Below are 25,214 nucleotides of genomic sequence, written 5' to 3' on the forward strand. Positions count from 1 at the left end.
GCTCTCCCAATGTTGACAGAGCTTATACTAATGATTGGCAGGGAGCTAAGATGGAAGCGCCCATTTGAAGGATGAATTTCAGTAGCTTATATAATGCACAAATACCTATTTGTTAAATATACATCATTGGCAATTATTATATTTAAAGTCCTAGGGTGCAGCAGTGCCCCTACAAGATCTCTCTCCTTAAAGAAATCAGAATCTCTGTTCATCACGAAGCAATGTGGTCACTATTAACCTGATTCTGCATGCAAACCCTGCTGGATGAAAACAATGAATAGTCAGAAATAGCTGCAGAGTATGTACAGTCTGAAATGATCTACTGCATCCAAAGGAGAAGAAGTGAGGATTCAACACAAACAACACTATGTCTCAAATTATATCCAGAGGGGAGTAAAGGTAATAGGGGAAATGGTACAGAAGAACATGCATACTTTGGCTCAAGGCAATCCTTACACTTACTGGTTATGCTAAAACTAATTACTGCATTTTGTTTGCGCCTATTAATAGCTGTGTACAACACCTAGCTAGCATGCCAGAGCCTGCGGAAAACCAGCACATTAAATTTACATATCTTAAAGTGTACCTGCCATACAAAACAACTTTATTTACATAATACAGGGCCAACGACCCATCACCTTCAATGCACTCTTGGTATAGAGGGGGAAATGACAGGGCAGAACACCCTCCACTCTCAAAAGCACCATGCACTGTAATAAGTTAGTGTAACAGGTATCAATTCTGACACTGATAAAGTGGCAATCAAGCCACCATATTGGCTCCATGGAGGAGGTGATCTCTGCTCGGGACAGTGTTCCCCAGCAGGACCAATCAAGTTAGTGAGTAGCAAGTGTTACATTAGCAACGTCAATGCAGAGAAATGTGAATATATATATAAAAAAAAAAAAAAAAAAACATGGTTCACAAAATGGTGTAATGCCACTGGTACCATTTATTCTCCTCTGCTGTGAAGGGACAACATTTCTTAAATACAGAATTCTCCCCGTGTTTGGCTCCAAAGGTAAGATCGCTACATTTAAAAAGGAACACCTCAAATCCCTTAAACACTTCAGCGTACTGAATTACTTTAGGATTGCCACTTAAATTGTTATTACTCCAACATAAGGACTACCCTGGCCTTGTTTCCAGGTAATGGGACAGTTTGCCCTCTTACCAGGTCTAGCCGAGCACAGACAGCCCTCTCCTGCAAGCCGTGACATGCATTCAGCTTCTGCAGAAGATCGTTGATGATTCTGACTGCTCTCAGCCAAGGAATTCAACTCTGTGCACAGCAATGGGACTAAAGATGCCTCAGTGATGCAGCCGGAGGGGTAGATAAACATGCAGCAGCAAAGGGGTTACATTCGGCATGTGCAGCGTTGCATAGCAAAATGCTGAACACACAGACTGATGTGCTCATGGTGCTTTGAGTAGTCCTTTATAAAAATTCAGATTTTTAGTTTTTATTTAACTGACAAGGTTGCACCCTCCTAGCAGTCAGACTGTAGGGAAGGTTCCATTTTTATGCTTTTTATAGAGAAAAATGTAATTCAATGCTTCAGTTCAATGCTTCACTATTAGAAACACTGCAGGGATAGCAACTGAAATGAGAAGCATTAGGCGAGCCAGATGATCTCCTGGCAAGTGAAAGTCCTTTTTGGACAGGCAAATGGTGGCCAGGAGACTGCCCTACATTTGTTCTGTAATTACATAAGCATTTACAGGGCATTCAATACATGGAAAAAAATATACCGAGCTGTGCAGACGCGTCTGACACGGGCTCCTGCCGAGCGGGCATAATCCGGGGCAAAATCAGCGGCTATATAGCCCAAAGTCACCCAGGGGTGCGCCACCCACGTCGGGGGTGCCCCCCCCCCCCCAAACCACCCCGGGGCCTGTCGAGGCCAGGAGCACTGAAACTCAAATGCGGCCTACTGGGACTGAAGCCGGGGAGAAGCGGTCGCTCTCCCTGGCGCGAGAGCCCTTAAGCGATGCCACTTCAACTCACCCCCCCCCCCTTTGGACCGGCGGGGGTTATCCCGGTCCCCACTGGTGACAAACAACCAGGATGGAAAGCAGGCGAACCAGCCACACGACATATTGGGACAACAAGCACACAGAGCATAACCAAGATGGCCGCCCGCGCCCAGCTACCCAGGTCCCCCCTGGTAACATTTGACCGGCTCTGCACACACATCAGGGATACTCTGCATAGCAGAGGAGCTAGTCACCACCAAGCAGAAAGAACGGTGACCTTGTGGATACAGCCTGCAGCACGACACAACTACTACAGGCAGATACCACAAGCCTCCAAGATGGCCGTCCGGCAACACAGATACCGACAGGCCCTAAGAAGGAGAACGGCGCCATGTTTACCGGGCGCGCTTTTCCTCCCGCGACTTAAAACAACCGGGAATACAAAACAAGAAATGCAAAAGAGCAACACAACCGACCAAAATCCCAGCATACTGCGCAGCAGGAATCGACTCTACCCAAAGAACATTGCCACACAAGTAACTGTGCAGTTGCATGCTACACAGGGCACCGCCGGAGCCGACCCCCGAAGCAGAGACAAAGGAGGGACAAATAAGGACAACACCCGGGACTTACCGGCGCTAGGTATTGGCTGAAGCGCCCACTATATTGCCCCACATGGGCATTCTTAGCCTGGACTGTTCCAAGCCCTTACAGTGGCTAGACATCCGGACTCAGATGCCTCATGCATAGTCCATGCTGATTATGCACCCATGCCAGCACTAACCTGTGATCCAAATGTTATTTGAGATGAAACTTGTTCCTTAAGGTTTACTGTACAATAATGATCTGCTATGTCATGAGTTAATCGTATCTAGAGAGAACAGCAACGTCACTTTCCATTATAGGCAAGTTTTAGCAATGTTACTCATCACCCAACACCTCAAAGCCTAAACACACACGACATGGCGCATCTATGCATAGATGCATTATATGTTAGTCGGTATTGCTAGACCACAAACCGTGTTACTACATTACATCTATACTAACACAGCTGACCAAGCATTGTTAAGCATATATTATTGTTATTTTTACCCTTATTCTTATTTTACTTTATCTAGTCTTACTCTGACAACAGAGCTGTTTAGTTAAGCTAGCAAAAATATAAAAATTGTGCGAATTTTCATGCCACTGTATAACTTCTGTGAACCTTGAAATACGCTGTTGTGGCGTCTGCGGATACCTTGTGACCAACTGCACAACAAAAATAAAGAATTAAAAAAAAAAAAAAAAATTGAAACTAATTTTATATGGAAAGCTTCACATTTTTATGCAGAAGACCGGGACCGGTAATGTCATGATTGGCAGCATGACCTCATTACATAGGAGCGTCTGCTAAAGCTCAAATTAAGCAGTTTAGTGAAGACCAGTACGATTTTGAGAATTACTATGATTAGCAAGGGCCCCCATGTCCTGAATTTTAAAATCACCTTTATTTCCAGCATGTGCAATTAGATAATTTTCAAAAATCTAATGGATCCTGCAATGCATTGTTACTTTACTAACCTGCTAATTGTCTGGGTTTATCTTAGAAAACACAGAACTGTTATTCACTGAACTCTGAACTGTAGCAAATTGAAATATGAATGTCAAAATGTAGATGTGATTCAAGCAGACTTCTAGAATAGTTTTCCCCCCCAGATCTACTGTTTTTGCAATTCTGATTTAATTTTGCTACACATTAAAAGGACACACACGCTGCACACACACAAAATGTTTTATATTTTATATTATATATATTTAAATAAAAAGAAAAAAAGGAAGACATACTCTTCACACAAAAAGTACGTCAGCAGTTCTTATGTCTGCAGCCTTTGCAAGCCACCTCCAGTTTACTCAGCACAGACTTTCATCTCAATGAGAAGTCAAGAGCGCGGCAAGGGTGGATGCTGGGAAAAACTAGGAGTGGACCAGGAGGAGGATGCAACGTACAATGAGTCTTGTGGATACGCGTGCTAATCCTTGCTCATCCGTAAGCAAGGATGTGCATGCTCATCTGTGCGACTTGGGAGAGGCAGTGACAGGCGCGCAGTCTAGCACAGCACACCTTCCACCTCTGCTAGCTCAGTGCAGCTAACAGGAACGAACCTGGCTGTTTGATTGGAAATAAGCATTTTATAAAGTAATAATTAAAATGGGATGTTTTATGTGGAGCAAGAATGTCAAACTCGAAGGCTAACACAGGCCATATAAACAAGGTTTACGTTTATGTGGGCTGCAAAAAAACAAACAAAAATCTTCAGTTTTCATAGAAACTTTGGTTTATTTCGGAAAGAATAAAAAAAAGTTGCCTAACTTACACTGGACGTCCTCACTCTCGTAGGGATTCAAAGTAAACAAAATAGCAAATTTATTTTAACGAGAAGTGCATTTGCATATAACCAATGTTTCAGTCAAACTACCTTGACATATTAAGAAAAGTTTGGTAATGGGACTGAACTGGTGAATGTACGCTGTTGCACAGCTGTAAAAAAAAAAATAATGACATTATATTGTTAATTTTGAGTGTGTTCTTCACTTTGGCTGAGATCATCAACCTTGATGATTTCAGCCAATCCAATGCTTTACCATAGGAAAGCATCGGGAGGCTATTGTGCATGTGTGGCAAAAAGCTGCGTGGCCAATCAGTGCCTCCATGCGTGGCCAATACACAGCCCCCTTCCTCTATTCTACACAGTCCACAAATCCAATACATTTCCCCAAGACTAATATAATACACAGCCCCCTCTACCCAATATAATACACTGCCCCCTCCCACCACTCTAATACACAGTCCCACTTCCTCCCCAATTTAATACATTGCTCAGACCCTCCCCAACTCTCTCACCCAATTAATGCACTGCCCCACTCCTTCCCCAAATTAATAGTGCCCACCCCCCCCACCCCAATTTAACACACTGCCCCTCCCACCACTCTACTACACAGTCCCATTTCCTCCCCCAATTTGATACACTGCCCACTCCCTCACCTAATTTAATACACTGAACCACTTCCTCCCCAAATTAATAGTGTCCACTCCCACCCCCAATTTAATACACTGGCGCCCCCTCCCTTCCTCCCTCATATTAATACACTGCTCACCCTCCTCAATTTAACACAGTACTCAGGAAGGTCCCCCAAGCCCCTCTTCTCATACCTTAAGATAAGCCGCCCGTCCTCCAGTTCCAGCCCTGCTCTTCTCTGCAAGCAGGCCAGATGGCACTGCAAGCAGGAGGGAAGGAGGAGTGGCTGGCACTGCGAGCAGGAGGGAAGGAGGAGTGGCTGGCACTGCGAGCAGGAGGGAAGGAGGAGTGGCTGGCACTGCGAGCAGGAGGGAAGGAGGAGTGGCTGGCACTGCGAGCAGGAGGGAAGGAGGAGTGGCTGACACTGCGAGCAGGAGGGAAGGAGGAGTGGCTGGCACTGCGAGCAGGAGGGAAGGAGGAGTGGCTGGCACTGCGAGCAGGAGGGAAGGAGGAGTGGCTGGCACTGCGAGCAGGAGGGAAGGAGGAGTGGCTGGCACTGCGAGCAGGAGGGAAGGAGGAGTGGCTGGCACTGCGAGCAGGAGGGAAGGAGGAGTGGCTGGCACTGCGAGCAGGAGGGAAGAAGGAGTGGCTGGCACTGCGAGCAGGAGGGAAGGAGGAGTGGCTGGCACTGCGAGCAGGAGGGAAGGAGGAGTGGCTGGCACTGCGAGCAGGAGGGAAGGAGGAGTGGCTGGCACTGCGAGCAGGAGGGAAGGAGGAGTGGCTGGCACTGCGAGCAGGAGGGAAGGAGGAGTGGCTGGCACTGCGAGCAGGAGGGAAGGAGGAGTGGCTGGCACTGCGAGCAGGAGGGAAGGAGGAGTGGCTGGCACTGCGAGCAGGAGGAGTGGCTGGCACTGCGAGCAGGAGGGAAGGAGGAGTGGCTGACACTGCGAGCAGGAGGGAAGGAGGAGTGGCTGGCACTGCGAGCAGGAGGGAAGGAGGAGTGGCTGGCCTGCTATGCAGACAGACAGCCGCCCTGCGCTCTTGCAACTGCGGGAGCACGCGATCGGCTGTGGGAGGGAAGTCAAAAATCCGAAAAGAAATATCTTTCCTGTCTTGTGGCTGTTCGCAGCCACAACACAAATCGGCCCCAGCGCAGGCGGGCCGCAAATATAAGTTTGACATGCTTGATGTGGAGAGTGCCTGTAAGAGTTTGCTGACTTAAGTTTATTCACCAAACTGAGACCTTGAACGAACTGACAATAGAACATTAGGTCAATCTAACCAAGGCGGAAAAAAGAGAAGTTTTAGGGTTTTCTCGGCTTTGTCCTAAATTTTGCAGCTTGCCTTATCAATTGCCCACATTGCTCAGTATAGTGAACAAACCCCAAGGAGGCCAACGCCACCTTCAAATATTGGAGTAACAGAACGCTGTTAAAGTGACTGGAACATATATCATCCTTCCAGAAAAGCTTCTATAATGAAGGTGCTTCACGGATATGAAACAGCACGTTTATTTACCGGTGGAGACATACTAATTATAAGGTTTTGTATTAAGATATGGTTGCATTGTCACATGTACCCTTAGAATCCACAGAGTCCATAAAAATGAAATCCTATGATTAACGATTACAACTACAAACAATGATTAGGTGCTCCTCAGACAACACAATATTGTTGTTTATGACTCATGGCATAGCTGGATATGTACCTTAAGCACACTACTCTCCCCCGCACCCAACTTTTTTTTTTTTTTTTTTAAAACATACTTTTATAATTGAGATCAAAACATATTAATTTTCTGTTACTATATTTAAAGAAATCAAAACAAACGCTTCCAGTGCATTATCCAAAGCCCAAATGTACACTCCAGAAACACTCCAACTTGCTTCAGTGCTTTACGTGTTTGGGGTCTGTGACAGTTTATCATGTAAACAGTTTTATTTGGAGGTATATTTACTAAATTGTTAAAAAATTCAATGGAGTGTTACTTTAAAGGGACACTATAATCACAAATCACAAAAACAACAACTTTAGCTTAATTTAGCAGTTTTGGTGTATAGATCATGCCCCTGCAGTCTCACTGCTCAATTCTCTGCCATTAACCCCTTCAGGACGGAGTCAATAGTGCACGTTCTGATCAAAACAAAACGTAAACAAAAACTAGAATTTACGCTATATGTCTGTTCACCCGTAGTTCCCCTCTTTCAAATTATATGCACCCACACTTATTATATATCATTTTGTTCAGGAGAAACAGGGCTTTAATTTATCATTAACTATTCATATATGGAACATAATTTATTATGAATACAATTTTAAAAAAATGTGAGAAAATAAGATTTTTTTTAAAATTTGCATTTCCGTCTGACATTTTAACTGTGAATGTCATAATACTGTTCGGTTTTACTGCAAATATTTGTAATCAGCGATGTCTCACGAGTACAACAGTACCCCCCATTAACAGGTTTTATGTTGTTTTGGAAAGTTACAGGGTCAAATATAGAACATTCCATTTTCAAATTGAAATTTTCCAGATTAGTAATGTTACCTTTGAGACGGTGTGGTAGCCCAAGAATGAGAATTACCCCCATAATGGCATACCATTTGAAAAAGTAGACAAGCCAAGGTATTGAAAGTGGGGTATGTTTAGTCTTTTTTAGTAGCCACTTAGTCACAAACACAAAGTTAGCGTTCATATTTGTTTTTGTGTGAAAAAAGCAAAAACTAATATTTGCCCAGTGTTTGTGACTAAGTGGCTACTAAGAAAGACTGGACATATCCCACTTGCAATACCTTGGGTTGTCTACTTTTGCAAATGGTATGCCATCATAGGGGTAATTCTCATTCCTGGGCTACCATACGCTCTCAAAGGCAACATAACCAATCTGGCAAATTTCAATGCCAAAAAAATGAAATGCAAGCCTTATATGTGACTCTCTAACTTTCCAAAACACCATAAAACCTGTACATGGGGGGTACAGTTTTTCTCGGGAGACTTCACTAAACACAAATATTAGTGTTTTAAAACAGTAAAACATATTACAACAATAATATAGACCATAAAAGTGCCGTTTGTTTGTAAAAAATGTGAAAAACGTCACTTTTACTTAAAATATCATCGTTGTAATACAATTTACCAGTTTGAAACACTAATATTTGAGTTCAGCGAAGTCTCCCGAGTAAAACAGTACCCCCTATGTACAGGTTTTATGGTGTCTTGGATAGTTACGGGGTCAAATATAGTGCTTGCAAATTAAATTCTCTGCACTTTCTCCCTGTGTTGTCAGGTATGTCAATCAAATTTTAATTAATCAAATCACATAATTATGTTAAAAGATTATTTAAATATACACGCATGTATAGGTATTTAAATTGTACGTGTATACTAATGTAATTATCTATCTCCCTCTCTCTATATAATATATATATATATTTTTTTTTTGCGGTTATTTGTATTTTATATATAGATAGATATACCGTATATAGAATGTCATTCTAAGTGTATTTTGTTACCGATATATATATATATATATATATATATATATATATATATATATATATATATATATATATTATTAATAACAAAATACAGTTAGAATGAAATTACATATGCATATATAATTTATATTAAATTTTGTTTCAATATTTTATACATTTTATTATTTTAATTATATGTATTTATATATAATATATATATGCACATTATATATATATATAATATACATACATATATATATGTAACGTCATTCTAAGTGTATTTTAATATTAATATATATACCAATATTATTAAAATACACTTTGTATGACGTTACATATATATATATATATATATATATAAAAATATTTTAAATGTATTTTTACACGTTTAATATTTTTTTTTTATCACTTCCCACCAGCAGGGGGACTGTCTGACATTTCAGACAGCCCCCCTGCTGGCAGATCCATAGCCAGCTATAGGGGGCCATGTGATCGCTCTTTGAGAGCGATCACATGGCCCCCGGGGGCCTCATTTGCCGGAGGGGGGCTGCCTGGGCTGTCAGGCAGCCCCCTAGAAGAGGATCGCGGCGGAGGTGAGTACACCTCTCCTCCAGGGGCTCAAAGCCGTTACGACGTTCCATGCCGTCGCAACGGCTTTAAAGCCCATTTAATGCAGGACGGCATGGAACGTCATAACGGCGTTAAGGAGTCAAATTGCTTTGTTTATACAGCCCTAGCCACACCTCCCTACATGTGACTTACAGAGCCTTCCTAAACACTTTCTGTAAAGTGAGATTTAATGTTTACACTTCCTTTTTAGCATGGCAGAATGGCAGAGAATTGTGCAGTGAGGCGGGCATGGGCATGATACTCAAAACTGCTTCATTAAGCTGAAGCTGTTTTGGTGTCTATAGTGTCCCTTTAACTAACAGTGACTTTTAGAACCACTGTCCAGCCTTTGTAAGTTCACCTGCCAAGGTCATTGTAAACTTGAGTCAATCTGGGAATGGACCAGAAACTAATAGACATCAAGCTCACATCCTGCATATCGTGTGGCAGGTTTCAAGACCAGGGACAACACCATCATAGTTATTTGTCAAGCTACTGATGTGGAACATAGAATGGCCTGTATATTCCCTCTTCTCTGATGGTGTTTAACCTACATTATACAATACTCAAATGGATAGAACAAGCCTACAACACAGGCTAAGCTAAACTTTTCCTTGTCTAAACTTGTACATTTAGGTATGGTAAAATAACGGAAAACGTTATGGAAAATTATATGGTCAGTTTCCAGGGCCAAAAATAGGTTCAAGTGACAGTTGGACGTGTAGTCCTTCGATGCTCAAACAACTTTTCCCATAGTGGCCATCCACTCAACAAGCCTTGTTGCCATTATGTCCACTGTAGCCTTTTGTGGCACCCTCTGTGACCATTTTATCGCAGTCCATACTGGTGATGTATCAATACACTAACAACATAAATCCAAACGATAACAACACAATTTTTACTAGATGTAAAATCAGAACAAATGGCATTGCATTAAACAGCATCACCTTAATACAGTAGTTATAAACATAGTATGGGTAAAAATCCAAATAGACAACCCATATCATGATAATGTATCAAAGCAGAGTTACATAAACAAACAACCCAAAGTAGTCAGCAGTGGTAATAAATAACACAACATACACAAGTTATGAAACTTGTAAGAAAGGGGTAACAGCCAGAAGCTGCAGGATTAAAAGATTATATATAAAAACAGACGCATGACCTGAAGACTTTATAAAAAGAAGACTCTCAGGTGAAAAGTGCAATTTCCACTATCCTCACACATACAAGGCATATAGTGTAGTAATTACATTTTTTTACAATATATTGATGCAAGAGATAAAAACGAATTATTCCACCTGCGTTTTCTGAAAATGATAAAAAACAAAACAAAAAACAAACCTTTAGATTCCTATTATCTAAGCAATAAATATCTTGTTGCCTGAGAACCTGTCAATCATAGCTTTTCCTTCTGCTTATGAAAAATAAAAAATAATTCCACCCCGATCTGTATTAAACAGCAAATTAGAAAATAAAACATGGTGATTTTGGCACCAGGAAACGGTCACCTTCTGCTGGGGGATTTGCAACCCTAGACTGTGCTGTACAATAAATCATATTGTGTAAAGTTTAAGAAAGACATGCTCATTAACTGTGTACATCTTAAAACCACATCATATGATATATGCAAGTAATTAAACTCCTTGTCTTTAATACACATATGGACAATTTTACACCAAGGAATCACAAACGTGAGATACAAGCAGGCGCAGGAAATTAAAAATTACGATGTACAATAAAAATAAAAATAAAAAGGCAGCTGATAGTATGTTATGTCAGCAGCAAAAATGGATTTAGGATTTTCACTGCTTAGCTAATAAGCTCCCATAATTTCACTTTGGATGAAAGATGAGGACATTATATATATATATATATATATATATATATATATATATATATATATATATATATATATATATATATATATATATATCTCAAGTCTGTAGCTTTCCTGTCACCCTTAAAATCAGGTTTTCTTAAAACACTGCAGAAAAGAAAAACAAATAGCAAAAACACTAACACAATCTGCAGACATTTTTATTTTTTTTGGGGGGTGGGGGTGGGGGGGGGCTTTGATAAAACAAATACAACAGAGCCAATTTAAAAACCAATGAACACATAGGTGGACCGTTTTTACATCCATGGTAACAAATCTGAAGCCACAAACATACGTGGAATATTTACTAAACTCTCAAATGAAATCCGAATGGTAACATTTATGAAAAAAAAAAGCAAATTTGGAAAAATTATCCAATACTGCGATAGCCACAGCTTGGATGTTTAATTCAGAATTTTAAGGTTTGGATATTTAGTAATAGGTTTGGAGTTTAGTAAATAAACATCTGCATGCGCAAATAGGAACCAGTGGAGCAGTTCTGTTCCCTTTTCGTTCCTAGGTAATATAAGGTTCAAAATTTAGGGAGCCTTAGCCTGATTATAATGCACGCCAAATGGTCCATGAACAACATAAGGGCATTGCACACATCTGTATAAAGAGATCACAGACAAATCTGACGGCAATTATTTCTTTTCAGGCCCATGACAAAGTAACAAATCCTATCAGCACAAATAATCTATGTGTGATAGATTTTGCCTATGTAATTAGCAGAGTTATAATGAAGCTACACAATTCAGCAGAGAGATCGATTTTCCGTTCCAACCAAGAGAATGCAAAGTTCGAAACAAGAATTTACTACCTGTTCAGGGACACATTAATCTAGTAGACAAATCTGACTTGGAGAAAACAAAAAAAAAAAAGTAATATTTGGTAACTATGTGCAGCTTATATATAAAATAAATGTATCTATTAAACACAAATTAAATCAGATTTCCATGTAATGCAAGATCTCGGAAAATAAGTTTTCCCTTAAATATCAGATAGACCGTGCAGGCATGAAGCATATCCATATACGGATTTTACAGTAAATAAACACAAATTTTTGTTTAATTTATATTTTATTGATGAATTAATACATCTCTCTAAAGCCACACCACACTTTAAACGATAGTGGCATCGTTAATGTGCCTGATTTTGATTGCAAGTAATTAAACGTGTGCTCTGCTTCAGAGAACGCTAGCAAGCATTATCTTTACGAAGTGGTTTAACGAAGAAGCAGCAGAACATACCTTTTTGGGGCTTTTTATGGCATTGGAGAGCACAGTGCAGTTTGTTTAAATAGCATATAATCCTGTTGAGAATAATTAAAAAGGCGTTAACAACCCTGATTGTATTTTATACCACGTTAGCGGTGGATAACCTTGACTCTGCAGCTGTAGAATACTGCACTTCCCATGATGCTCAGTCAGCATGCCAAGTATTGTACGAGATGCAGAGTAAATGATCTGGAGAGATGAACATGGACTATCAGTGTATTACAGCTTGAATAAGATGTGCTACTTCATATATGCCAAGGAAATGACAAGATTTAAAAGGGCACTCTAGGTAGCAAAACCACTAGATTCTAATGAAGTGGTTTTAGTGCAAAGACCCTGCAACTGTCACAAATGACAATGTTTACATTTGTTAGAGAAGTGGATGTCACCAAGAGAGCTACTAGATGTATTTGCTATTTAAGATCATAAAAGTTATAGTTTTCACTTTCAGGGTCACCACGCCGACCATTATGACACCGTACGCTAGACAATTTTCTTCAGAGAGAAGAAACAGGATAACGCTTCTCTTTGAGAAGCATCTAACTGGCGGAGAGCAGCACTTGCCCTGGGCTGGAGATCATCAGTTATTATATCATATCACAGTGATTGAAGCAGCTGCCTAATGAAGGCTGGGACAGCTCTAAATAAAAGGTGAGTTTTATCCATTTGGCAAAAGTGTATTTTAGCGTATTTTATTATTTGCTGTTTCGTTCAGAAGTGATTAAGTGGCACAATAAGCAAAATAACTAACTCCAAATAATAAAATACACGTTTACCCCCACATTCGAGGTAAGACAAATACTATAGGAGTTAGTTGTTTTGCCTAAATCACACCTGAACGAAACGGCAAATAATAAAATACGCTATAAAATACACGTTTACAATCCATTTTATTATTATAATAATGTTTATTATTGTTATGTAGATTGTTTTTTGAAGGATTTATTGCCGGTTTCGATCGATTTTCTAAAGCTGAACCAGCATATTATTTTATCCCCATAATCACCAGTTGTTGATAGGTTACATTGCATTGTTGGAAAAAACAAATCACTATAAAGAAGTAATCTTTGTAAACATTTTTAACTTTGGGGCTGGTAAATTAAGTTAGTCTATACTTACACAAAGACCTGCCATCAACAGCACCGCCATTTTCTCTCTAAAATATTGCTTACCAGGGATTGTTGAGGCCATTTAATTATTGCATTTGTACAAAAAAAAAATCAAGCCCTAGGAAAATCCCATGACAGAGTATGTACACTCAAACTATACAGACTTCTTCACATTACAATTATTAATTAAAAAGCACAACTGTAGTGAATTAAAAATAGAATTGTAAAAATTATCCAATTTGGCTACACTCACTGCTTGGCTATTTTTACAATCCAGTTTTCAATGTTCAGTGAATAAACCCTTACAGTGGCAGATAATGCCATTGATGTCAACAGTCACATAGTGATGCCTTTACAAGTTTCTATTTGGCTGTGGTAATGGACAAAACATGATGTTGTCAACTTAAGGCTCCTAGATAAAACAAAATAGTCCATACTGTGTCACATCGTTTGATTTCAGGGTACATCCAATTATTATGAGTAGTTTATAAAGATTTTATCTGTACAAAACACTCAGAAATGATATTGCGGTCATACTGCTCACATCACTTGGTATCATATATTTGCAACATTACATAACAAGTCGTAACTATTCAGAAAATAATAATATTAAACTTTACTCTACCTGACACAGTGGCTTTGCATACCAACAAGTCAATCCCTTCAGGTCTGCGTTATCCAACCCCTCTACAGCACAGACAATAAATGGTCCCTCGTGAAAGCAAGTGCGAGGTTCAACGTTTTGTCTTCAGATTTTCTCACAACCTGCCAACTGTCAGAGGAAAATATTGAATTGTATCGACACCGTACATTATGGGAAAATATCTGTTAGTCTGTTATCAGAAACAGTAGGTTTGTTTGCCAACCAATATCAAAAATAAAAAATTGAAAAAAAATTAAAAACGCTAATCAGACTGAAAAAGGTGGTAAGCTTCAGGACAGCTCGTTCTGATTTAAATAGCCTTAATGTGTGATAACATTGCCTACAGTGTACCCTACACTCTCTAATTTTGCTGGTTGCCAGCACTTCCAAAAGAATGAAGATGATGATCAAAATATACACACTTAGCCCACGTTCAAATAATGACAAAATGGAATATTAGGAAAACATAAGCACCTTATGGACATTCTGCTTAATTACAAACAATGTCTAAATGGAATAGAAATACCCAACATATAACTATAAATATATCTAAATATGGGTGCCTAGCTAACACTAACACTTACTCAGGTACAAGCAAGGTAGGTTCATACAAAAGGTAGGTTGATATATGAGGTAGGTCTCTACAGAAGGTAGGTCTGTACAGAAGGTAGGTTAATACAGAAGGGAGGTCTCTATAGAAGGTAGGTTAATATAGAAGGTAGGTTAATACAGAAGGTAGGTCTCTATAGAAGGTAGGTTAATACAGAAGGGAGGTCTCTATAGAAGGTAGGTTGATATATGAGGTAGGTCTCTACAGAAGGTAGGTCTGTACAGAAGGTAGGTTAATACAGAAGGGAGGTCTCTATAGAAGGTAGGTTAATATAGAAGGTAGGTTAATACAGAAGGTAGGTCTCTATAGAAGGTAGGTTAATACAGAAGGGAGGTCTCTATAGAAGGTAGGTTAATATAGAAGGTAGGTTAATACAGAAGGTAGGTCTCTATAGAAGGTAGGTTAATATAGAAGGTAGGTTTCTATATAAGGTAGGTCTCTATATAAGGTAGGTATCAATAGATAGTAGGTTGTTATATAAGGTAGGTCTCTATAGATGGTAGGTGGATACAGAAGGTAGGTCTCTATATAAGGTAGGTTGTTATATAAGGTAGGTCTCTATATAAGGTAGGTCTCTATATAAGGAAGTTTGTTATATAAGGTAGGTCTCTATATAAGGTAGGTGGATACAGAAGTTGTGGTTAGGGTATTTGTTTCCATGTCACTAGTTAGTAAAGAGGTAATAATCCTGTATGTATCAGAGCTGCCAGCCTGGAGGAGAGCTGCCCGCGGTGGTTATGGTGTCCCCACTCACAGTGACTCTCAGGACATCTCTGTACGGAACTCCTCTCACCCACTGACTGCCAGGATACTGCCTGCTCTCCTGCGGGTCATGTGATCACATCACTGGGCTACGGGCAGGCCGCTGGGACAAACTTAGTCAGAGCCGATTGCTCTATTCACAAACGCGCTGATCCTTTCAATAGAATGTTGTGCTGGCTCATACAATGAGAGCTGTCTGGATAGCAGTATACTGACACCATTTCTCCCCAATTATTTATACATTACATCTGCATTAAACATGCATGGGTTACATTATAAAAAAAACTAATATTTGGATAAAAAACAAAACACATTCAAAGCCCAGGAGACAGTGCAGAGCTGGGAGATATGATGATAATTTACACATGCTTTTAGCAGATACACTATGCAGATTGATTCACTGAAATCCTACAGGGTTCCAATTTCAGGTCAAAGTAGCCATTTTATCCGCTGTGCTTCTAGTACGGCTACTTTGGCCTTGAATTTGAATTCAGCTCTCGCTTTGGTATTTAATGAGTTACTCCTACCACCATGATCACTTATGCTTTTATTTGCCCTTTTTGTGCCAGGGGCTAGTTACACCCCTCCGGCATATGTCAATTTAGCAGCCCAGAACTCTGGCAACTAAAGTAAATCGCTTCTCCCTCTCAGGGAGCGACGACAAGGGCAAGCATTTGTCTCCCCTCCCTCCCACCTCTCTCTATCCTCTGTTATTTTTTTTTTTTTTTTTTTTTTTTTAAAGCTGGGCATTTTTCTGAGCTGGTTAAACGGTCCAATCAAAGTCTTCTCTAAGAGACGGCTGCCGTAACGTCAGACGGGGAGTGCCGAACAGAGCCTGGATTCCAGGTAAGTTATAGCTTATTTTAGGAAAAACCATATAAGTAAAAAAATATATATAAGTATCAGTTGAAAACTACATATATATGGTGTTTTCAACTGATTCTTAAACATATATATATATATATATATATATATATATATATATATATATATATATTATTTTATTCTTATGTCTTTTAATATATGGATTAAAGTAATATTTTATTATATATAAGTCCTATTTTATTGTTTTTGCTGCTGATCCAATATCCTGGTTCCTGCTATATCCCAGGTGGGGATTATACCACCAAAGCTATACATACCAGAGCAAGTTACTGCTCAAACAATTGTAAGTAGGATACTGTGGTGGAATCTCGGTAAAAATAAATTTAGTAGGCCGAGATTACCACGTGGCATGTGTACGTGCATATGCTGACGTATCGATCAGTTGGTTGCACGTGGCAAGATACGATCAGTAGTGTACGGAGCATGTGCAAGAATACAGGATATAGTATTCCCCCTCCTCCATTGTGCTGGACAAGCCATGCGGTCAAACAGGAAGTTAATTCTTATTTGTGTTGATTGGTTAAGAGAATGTGCGGGTGGAGCTTAATATGGGAGGAGTTATATGCCTATATAAGGAGCCTGCACTATTGTCCATACTTAGAGTCCGTATAGATATTCACTCTTAAACCTTCAGCCAATTGTAACGCTCGTGTTAGTGCTATTAATTCTGCCTTTTGTGCTGATGTTCCTTTCGCCAGTGGCCGAGCTTCTATCACCTTGTCTATTGTTGTTACTGCATATCCTGCATAGCGGATCCCTTCTTTCACATAACTACTGCCGTCGGTATAATATTGAACATCGGGGTTCTGGATGGGAAAATCACGAAGATCTGGTCTACTTGAGAATACTTCATCCATTACTTCCAAACAATCATGTTGACTTTCAGTAGGTTGTGGCAAAAGGGTAGCTGGATTTAAGGTGTTTACAGTCTCTAAATGCACTCTTGGGTTTTCACACAACATTGCTTGATACTTGGTCATACGGCTGTTACTAAACCAATGATTTCCTTTGTAATCCAACAACGTCTGTACTGCATGTGGGACTCGTACATAAAGTTCTTGACCCAGAGTGAGTTTATCGGCTTCAGCTACTAGCAGGGCGGCTGCAGCTACGGCTCTTAGACAAGGTGGAAGTCCGCTGGCCACTGCATCCAGTTGCTTAGACATGTAGGCAACAGGTCTTTGCCATGATCCCAAGTACTGTGTCAATACTCCCACAGCCATTCTTCTTTGCTCGTGTACATATAAGTAGAATGGTCGTGTGTGATCAGGTAGACCTAATGCTGGGGCACTCATCAAAGCCTTCTTCACATCTTCAAATGCCGTTTGCTGTTCTTGGGTCCATAAGAAGGGGTCGTGCTCTGTACCTTTGATAGCTGCGTACAGAGGTTTTGCTAGTATCGCATAGCTGGGAATCCATATCCTACAGAAGCCTGCTGCCCCCAAGAATTCTCGCACTTGTCTTCTATTCTTGGGTATTGGTATTTGGCAGACAGCTTCTTTTCTCTCTGGCCCCATAATCCTTTGACCTTCAGAGATATGGAATCCCAGATACTTGACAGTTGGCAAACACAACTGAGCCTTCTTCCTGGACACCTTGTATCCTGCCTTCCAGAGAATGTGCAGTAGATCGTGCGTTGCTTGCTGACAGATTTCTTTTGTAACTGCTGCTATCAACAAGTCATCTACATATTGTAACAATACACATTCTCCTGGGATAGACTCGAAATCCAGTAGATCTTGACTTAGGGCTGAACCAAATAGGGTAGGTGAATTTTTAAACCCTTGGGGCAGTCTTGTCCAAGTCATTTGGCGTTTTGAGCCCGTTACAGCGTTCTCCCATTGGAAAGCGAAAATACATTGACTTTCTGCGGCAATTCGGAGGCAAAAGAAGGCATCTTTGAGATCTAAGACTGTGAAGTAAGTAGCCCCGCCCGGAATTAAAGCAAGCAGGTTATATGGATTGGGTACAACTGGATGTATACTAACAACCGCATCATTGACTGCTCTCAAGTCCTGCACAGGTCGATACTCATCTGTACCGGGCTTTTGAACAGGCAGCAATGGGGTGTTCCAGGGGGAAGTACAGAATTTTAGGATACCATACCGTATGAACTTATCCAGATAGGATTGGATGTTCTTCTTAGCCTTCTGTGGGATGTGGTATTGTCTTAGGCTCACTGGATAAACCCCAAGTTTTAGTTCAATTTTTATAGGTGGAATATTGCGGGCCAGTCCTGGTGGGTTGTTCTCTGCCCAAACTCCTGGTATGTTAAATAATGTCTCATCACTCCTAGGGTTTTGGCTAGTCAACACTGTATAAAGTCGCCACTCTTCTTCCTTTGGTACGGATAAAGTCATAATACCTGAAGGTCCATTAAACTTTAAGGATGTTGTTCCATTTGGTAGGAACGTAATCTGCGCTTGTAATTTTGATAGCATATCACGTCCCAGCAATTGGACTGGACATTCAGGCATATAAAGGAATTGGTGTTTTACTACGTGGCCTCCCAATGTACAGAGTCGACTTTTAAGAACCGGTCTTTCAGCACTTCTTCCAGTTGCTCCTATCACAGTAATAGTCCTTCCAGATGGAGGAGCAACTAGATTAGTCACCACTGAATGTTCAGCACCAGTGTCGATCATGAACGCACTCCTTTTTCCCCCTATTGATACATCGACCATAGGCTCCGCTCGACCAAGGGGGATGGAGCCCGGTCGGTATCAATAGTCCTCCATGACCGTGTCAGCCAATCCTACGAAGTCCCTACCTTCTCTATCGCGGGACCTTTGCGCTGCTGGAATATACCTGTCTTCCCTAACACTTCCTCTGTTCCCATTACTCCCTCTATAACCATTACTCCCTCCGGGGCCTCCTCTACCTCTCGCTCTGCCTCTAAAGTTTCCGTAGCCTGCCCTGGGTTGGTCTCTCTCGTACTGCTCTCTTTGCGGACATTCGTTCCTCCAATGCCCTTCTTCCCTGCAATACGCGCACTGATCCCTACTCAAAGGCTCCCTACTCCATCTATTATTGCCTCTATCTGGGCCCCGTTTATCTACGCCTGCGATCGCTACCGCTAGCATATCAGCCTTTTTACGCATCTTGCGCTCTTCCTCTTTCTTACTTTCTGTATCCCTGTTCATATAAACCTTATTAGCTACCTCCATTAGTTGGGTGATGGACATACCTGCAAACCCTTCTAACTTTTGTAGCTTGCGCTTAATATCTCCGTATGCTTGGCTGACAAAGGCGGAGTTAACCATTCGGGAATTGTCTGCGTCTTCCGGATTAAAGGGGGTATACAAGCGGTATGCCTCCAATAATCGGTCATAAAAGACACTGGGCGCTTCATCGCTTTTCTGGATCACCTCAACTGTCTTCGACATGTTAATGGCTTTCTTTCCTCCTGCTTTCATGCCAGCAATTATAGCGTCTCTATAGGCTCTGAGTTGAACCATATCAGCACCATTTACGTTCCAATCGGGATCAGTGTTGGGATAATGTGTTGCGGCCCATGCTGCTGGATTAGCTTGGTTCAAAGCACGGGCTCTATCTTCTAATGCTTTAATGGCTGCTTGATTTATTCTTGTCCTTTCCTCATTGTTAAATAAAGTCATTAATAACTGCTGGCAATCAGCCCATGTCGGATTATGCGTCTGTACTATTGAGGTGAACAGATCAGTCATGGCTTGTGGTTTCTCAGTATACGAGGAATTATGGGTCTTCCAGTTTAAAAGGTCGGTAGTGGTAAATGGGACATATACGAAGACTGGGTCAGCGTGTGCCATTTGACCTGCGGCATCGATATAAGCTGACCCGGGATTTAGGCGAAGAGGCATCTGATAGTGCTTTAATTGTTGGGCACCAGTCAACTGTCGGGTTTGGATGGGGCTACGTAGAGAGGCGTCAGTCATGGGTTCCGGTCGGGGAGAGGTAGGGTATGGGGATGTGGGAGGTTGGTTTTGGGAAAAGGTCGTAAATAAAACACTTCGAGCCGAGCTAGATGAAGCTTGACCGGAAGTCTGAAGTGGCGCCAAATCAGGATATTCGTTTTTAATGGGGGTGGGTTCTGGTTCCGGAAGGGGAGATTTAGTACGAGGGGGGGTGGATCCTGTACTGGAGGAGGAAGCGGAAGTGGATGAGGGTAATGAGGGGAGGGGTGCAGGGCTTCCTGCGTTTGCGTCACTTCTTCTTAACGGAAAGTAAGGGGGCGGCAAAGGGATCTCGGACTCAGGGGGCGTGTCCAAAATGGGCCTAACACCAGTCCTAGTGGACGAACAAGTCCTAGCTACCATGAGGCGACACTGCTCCTCGTGGCATGTCTGGAGCCATTTTGGCGAGTCATTTACGGCCTGTCTCCAACAGTCAATATAAGGAAACTGGAAGTAAAGTTCAGGCCTACCTGATACAGCCACGTGTAAGCGCTGTACCAGAGTTAGATCCAAACTGCCACGTGGCGGCCATGCCGCAACCAAAGTAGGCCACTCCCTAGTGCACAAAGTAACTAAACGTACAGGAGACATCTTAACCCCAAAATCACAAGTTTTGAATCCCTTTTTAAAATTCTTCACCATACAACCTAAGGGATCCGGAATCGTTGACTGCGACGCACCCATACTTAACAATGGAACGTCGTCGACAACGAATACTATACACGCGTACTATTCAACAGTCACACCCGTTTCCTCTGGCAACAGCACCACGTGGTACGGTTACCAAGTGAAACGTACACAATAACAATAAACACTCAGGGAATTCCCGTACACACACAGCTGTTACACCAGTCACTATATAATCAATATTATGCCCTTTGGCGTAACTATACAGTCACCCACGCTATAATTCTCTATATACGAATTACCCGTCTATAACATACCCCAGTAACATCGTCTTTTACAAATAGCGGTTACAGTACGGTTAGCATAGGTCAAAGCACAAGTTAAGGTCACAATACAATTATTAGTGGTTATGGTGTTAAACATGCAATGGACGACAATGATTAGTACTTATATACAGTGTCAGTAAATATACAGGGTTATGGTACCGTGCACTATAATACAGCAACACACTATTAACACTCTCGCTAGACGGCTGAGCTCGCGCTATCTAACAAGATATACACTTTACTAAAACAATCGTTAACACATTTACAATTCCCAACTAAACTATTGGCCAGTACCTTGAATGGACTACCTAAAACTATATACACCCGTTTTGGTTAGCCACACTGCCCAATCACCACATATATAGCGAGCTAGAGAACCGAATTTACACAGGCGCCTCTTAGTCGCACTATCAAAAGTCTAGTGGGTTCCAAATTTACACGCCTTCCCACTTAGCCCAGATAGGATGAGAACTAGCGAACCGAATTTACACAGGCGCCGCTTAGTCTCCCGGTCCCTCCGACCTAGCGAACGTAATATACACCCTAGAACGCTAGTCTAGACAAGACACCGGTGTCCGGCTAGGGCTATTTACACCAGAACCCCGCCTGACTAACCAAATCAAACGGTCTGACTAAAGAGCGTTCGATCGAGCGGTGCGCCTTCGCTCCTTCCCTCCGACAGAGGGGGCAGATACACAGATTCAAAACCCCTTTGGGCCTACCGCACAATCGGTATACCCCTAGTGGGTCCTGCCGTCTAAAACAGCAGTTATCTTACCTCCTCGTTCCTGAACCTGAGTTCACACTCATCGACGGGGACACCCCAGCACTTCTCACGTAGAGGCCGATGATCTCCTGGACAACGGCCCAGTGGCGCCGAGACGAAGGGAGGTCCACGCAGAAGTTCAGGGGTGCAGCCGTAGAGAACGTGGGCAAAGATAGACCGTCTCACGCCTCTGCCTCTCAGCTACCGTTGAACGATGAGCTTCCCGGCCAATGCACCAAATGATACCGGAGAAACTGACGGAAGCCAAGCACAGAGAGATGGACACAGGTTTCTTCAGGAAGGAAGAGATTCTTTATTGGATCACCGATCGGGACTCAGAGGGACTAATGTCACCAAAATACAGCAAGTTCTGAGCCCCGGACAATAGTGCAGGCTCCTTATATAGGCATATAACTCCTCCCATATTAAGCTCCACCCGCACATTCTCTTAACCAATCAACACAAATAAGAATTAACTTCCTGTTTGACCGCATGGCTTGTCCAGCACAATGGAGGAGGGGGAATACTATATCCTGTATTCTTGCACATGCTCCGTACACTACTGATCGTATCTTGCCTCGTGCTACCAACTGATCGATACGTCAGCATATGCACGTACACATGCCACGTGGTAATCTCGGCCTACTAAATTTATTTTTACCGAGATTCCACCACAAAACCTGTGTCCATCTCTCTGTGCTTGGCTTCCGTCAGTTTCTCCGGTATCATTTGGTGCATTGGCCGGGAAGCTCATCGTTCAACGGTAGCTGAGAGGCAGAGGCGTGAGACGGTCTATCTTTGCCCACGTTCTCTACGGCTGCACCCCTGAACTTCTGCGTGGACCTCCCTTCGTCTCGGCGCCACTGGTCTGTTGTCCAGGAGATCAGCGGCCTCTACGTGAGAAGTGCTGGGGTGTCCCCGTCGATGAGTGTGAACTCAGGTTCAGGAACGAGGAGGTAAGACAACTGCTGTTTTAGACGGCAGGACCCGCTAGGGGTATACCGATTGTGCGGTAGGCCCAAAGGGGTTTTTGAATCTGTATCTGCCCCCTCTGTCGGAGGGAAGGAGCGAAGGCGCACCGCTCGATCGAACGCTCTTTAGTCAGACCGTTTGATTTGGTTAGTCAGGCAGGGCGCTCTGGTGTAAAATAAGCCCTAGCCGGACACCGGTGTCTTGTCTAGACTAGCGTTCTAGGGTGTATATTACGTTCGCTAGGTCGGAGGGACCGGGAGACTAAGCGGCGCCTGTGTAAATTCGGTTCGCTAGTTCTCATCCTATCTGGGCTAAGTGGGAAGGCGTGTAAATTTGGAACCCACTAGACTTTTGATAGTGCGACTAAGAGGCGCCTGTGTAAATTCGGTTCTCTAGCTCGCTATATATGTGGTGATTGGGCAGTGTGGCTAACCAAAACGGGTGTATATAGTTTTAGGTAGTCCATTCAAGGTACTGGCCAATAGTTTAGTTGGGAATTGTAAATGTGTTAACGATTGTTTAGTAAAGTGTATATCTTGTTAGATAGCGCGAGCTCAGCCGTCTAGCGAGAGTGTTAATAGTGTGTTGCTGTATTATAGTGCACGGTACCATAACCCTGTATATTTACTGACACTGTATATAAGTACTAATCATTGTCGTCCATTGCATGTTTAACACCATAACCACTAATAATTGTATTGTGACCTTAACTTGTGCTTTGACCTATGCTAACCGTACTGTAACCGCTATTTGTAAAAGACGATGTTACTGGGGTGTGTTATAGACGGGTAATTCGTATATAGAGAATTATAGCGTGGGTGACTGTATAGTTACGCCAAAGGGCATAATATTGATTATATAGTGACTGGTGTAACAGCTGTGTGTGTACGGGAATTCCCTGAGTGTTTATTGTTATTGTGTACGTTTCACTTGGTAACCGTACCACGTGGTGCTGTTGCCAGAGGAAACGGGTGTGACTGTTGAATAGTACGCGTGTATAGTATTCGTTGTCGACGACGTTCCATTGTTAAGTATGGGTGCGTCGCAGTCAACGATTCCGGATCCCTTAGGTTGTATGGTGAAGAATTTTAAAAAGGGATTTAAAATTTGTGATTTTGGGGTAAAGATGTCTCCTGTACGTTTGGTCACTTTGTGTACTAGGGAGTGGCCTACTTTGGTTGCGGCATGGCCGCCACGTGGCAGTTTGGATCCAACTCTGGTACAGCGCTTACACGTGGCTGTATCAGGTAGGCCTGAACTTTACGGCCAGTTTCCTTATATTGACTGTTGGAGACAGGCCGTAAATGACTCGCCAAAATGGCTCCAGACATGCCACGAGGAGCAGTGTCGCCTCATGGTAGCTAGGACTTGTTCGTCCACTAGGACTGGTGTTAGGCCCATTTTGGACACGCCCCCTGAGTCCGAGATCCCTTTGCCGCCCCCTTACTTTCCGTTAAGAAGAAGTGACGCAAACGCAGGAAGTCCTGCACCCCTCCCCTCATTACCCTCATCCACTTCCGCTTCCTCCTCCAGTACAGGATCCACCCCCCCTCGTACTAAATCTCCCCTTCCGGAACCAGAACCCACCCCCATTAGAAACGAATATCCTGATTTGGCGCCACTTCAGACTTCCGGTCAAGCTTCATCTAGCTCGGCTCGAAGTGTTTTATTTACGACCTTTTCCCAAAACCAACCTCCCACATCCCCATACCCTATCTCTCCCCGACCGGAACCCATGACTGACGCCTCTCTACGTAGCCCTATCCAAACCCGACAGTTGACTGGTGCCCAACAATTAAAGCACTATCAGATGCCTCTTCGCCTAAATCCCGGGTCAGCTTATATCGATGCCGCAGGTCAAATGGCACACGCTGACCCAGTCTTCGTATATGTCCCATTTACCACTACCGAACTTTTAAACTGGAAGACCCATAATTCCTCGTATACTGAGAAACCACAAGCCATGACTGATCTGTTCACCTCAATAGTACAGACGCATAATCCGACATGGGCTGATTGCCAGCAGTTACTAATGACTTTATTTAACAATGAGGAAAGGACAAGAATAAATCAAGCAGCCATTAAAGCATTAGAAGATAGAGCCCGTGCTTTGAACCAAGCTAATCCAGCAGCATGGGCCGCAACACATTATCCCAACACTGATCCCGATTGGAACGTAAATGGTGCTGATATGGTTCAACTCAGAGCCTATAGAGACGCTATAATTGCTGGCATGAAAGCAGGAGGAAAGAAAGCCATTAACATGTCGAAGACAGTTGAGGTGATTCAGAAAAGCGATGAAGCGCCCAGTGTCTTTTATGACCGATTATTGGAGGCATACCGCTTGTATACCCCCTTTAATCC

General features: G+C 42.3%; 1 protein-coding gene across 2 annotated transcripts in view; it reads right to left on the bottom strand.

The window, feature by feature from the left end:
* R3HCC1L (R3H domain and coiled-coil containing 1 like) overlaps positions 1 to 15,404 on the bottom strand; it is a 40,335-nt gene extending 24,931 nt beyond the window's left edge. Inside the window, exons 1-2 of one of the 2 annotated variants that reach the window (XM_063434940.1) lie at positions 15,335 to 15,404; positions 13,958 to 14,099 (exon numbers count right to left, since the gene is read on the bottom strand). The gene's annotated coding sequence lies outside the window, so the exon portion shown is untranslated. Of the gene's footprint in view, positions 1 to 13,952; positions 14,100 to 15,334 lie in introns of both variants that reach the window. The other variant, XM_063434939.1, reaches the window with a different exon arrangement.
* Between the last annotated feature and the right edge of the window lie 9,810 nt (positions 15,405 to 25,214).

Source organism: Pelobates fuscus, chromosome 10 (assembly GCF_036172605.1).
Source record: "Pelobates fuscus isolate aPelFus1 chromosome 10, aPelFus1.pri, whole genome shotgun sequence".
NCBI classification, from domain to species: Eukaryota; Metazoa; Chordata; class Amphibia; order Anura; family Pelobatidae; genus Pelobates; species Pelobates fuscus.